Here is a 2,005-nt window from a genome sequence, read left to right as displayed (position 1 = left end):
TACATGGTATGTACAGTTTTTATTTATTAAGATTTGTTTGAGTTGTAAAAGTAGTAGTTTGTGCTACAGATTGTTTATACAAGGCTACATTTTTTAAACATTTTTTATTTTGTCTGTCTGCTGTTCTTTACTTTCATATAAAGCTTATGCGTACATGGTATGTACAGTTTTTATTTAATAGGATTTGTTTAAGTTGTACAAATAGTAAAAATAAGAGTTTGTGCCACAGATTGTTTATACAAGGCTACATTTTTTAAAACATTTTTTATTTTGTCTGTTTACTGTTCTTTACTTTCATATAAAGCTTATGCGTACATGGTATGTACAGTTTTTATTTAACRGGATCTGTTTAAGTTGTACAAATAGTAAAGAGAAGAAATATTTTTGTAAATGTTCAGTTTCATAACATAAAAATAAAGACTGTATTCACAAACAGCTGTAAGAGCAATCTTTAATGTTACAGTCTTTGAAGTTGTCTTACTACCTTTGTACCATTGTGATTTCTTACAATACACACAAAAAAATACTTTAGAACCTTGAAAAATGAACTGACAGAGCATTTCGGATGTCCTGAGCCCTCTGGACTGGAACCTGCGCTGGAAGCTCTCCACCTCCCACGTGCTTCATCCTGTTCTTCATTTTCGTCTCCTATGTATTGCTCATGATGAACTTCACAAAAATTATGTAAGACACAACACGCTAAGATGACTTGACTAATCAGTGAAATGTGTGACWCATTTTGTTTCAGGAGGCATCTCCAGCGCCCTTTGAGGCGCCCAAAAGCTCGTTCCACTGTCATTCRTGCCTGGCTAAGTCTGTAGTTAAAGTTACTTTGATCAACAGTCATATCTCTGCTCTCTCGGAATGGCTTCATAAGCCAGGGGAGTAATGGATAGGCAGCATCACCTAAAATTAAAAGAGGAACATTTACTCCTTCAATTGTTTCATTCCAATGTGGAAAAGTTCTCCCCTCTCAATCTGATCAAATAGAGAAGAGAGCAAAAACTCGAACATCATGCACTCGTCCTGGTTGTCCAATGTTTACATCCCATATTCTCATTTTGTGGTCTACAACTGCCTGTAGGATGACAGAATATTGGCCCTTTCTATTAAAATAGTCTGCTGGTGTGTTTGTGGGGGCTTTGATGGGCACATGAGTACCATCAATGACTCCTACAATTTGTGGGAAWCTCCATTTATCTTTAAATCCTTGTACTATTTTCCTGCAGTCAGCTGCACAAGGTCTCTTCAAGTAATGTGGTTTCAACACTGTATTAATAGCTGTTATTACTTCCTGGGTGATGAGACAGCATGTTGATATTCCAACTCCAAAAAGGTGAGAGATGGACCTGAATTCCAAGTTAGTGGCGAGTCTCCATAAACAAATTGCCACACGTATCTCCACTGAATGAGGTCTTCTGTACCTTGTGTGCTGCCGAGTTAAGTAGGGTTGTAGAACACCGCAGAGGTTTTGAAAAGTACATTTTCTCATTCTAAAATTTTTTAACCAGTCTCTGTCTGTCCATGTTGTTCGAATGAGATGCCACCAATCCCGTGAACGTGGGTTGACCCAGGTCCTCCTGTGAAACAAGAAAAAAACGTCACATAAGATGACTTGAGCAAAACAGTGTAGGCAGTGGTGATGTATGAATTTATAGTGCAATATGAATGATGGCATAAACTACAATGAAGTGTGTTAATTTAATTAGGCTGTATTTTTTCATTTATGTAAACAAGAGTTAAAATATAAAATGTGAACCCTAGAGGGTTAGCTCTTGCTGTTATGGGCTTCACATGAAGCAGTGTGTTGGGAAAAACATGTTTTTTTAGAGATAATTGTTAYACACACGTTACATTTTTAAACAGATATGATGTTACCGATGGTAAAATGTATCTTTACAGAGTTGTGTTGATAATGGTAGCATTTCCATTCAAGTAATCGTATTATTACGCAACATGCAGCCCCAAAAATCAGTGTTCTGAAGTGGTAGTAATTGTTTAGAAA

Source organism: Austrofundulus limnaeus, unplaced genomic scaffold (assembly GCF_001266775.1).
Source record: "Austrofundulus limnaeus strain Quisiro unplaced genomic scaffold, Austrofundulus_limnaeus-1.0 Scaffold211, whole genome shotgun sequence".
Lineage (NCBI taxonomy): Eukaryota > Metazoa > Chordata > Actinopteri > Cyprinodontiformes > Rivulidae > Austrofundulus > Austrofundulus limnaeus.
Note: the sequence above shows the minus strand (reverse complement) of the source record.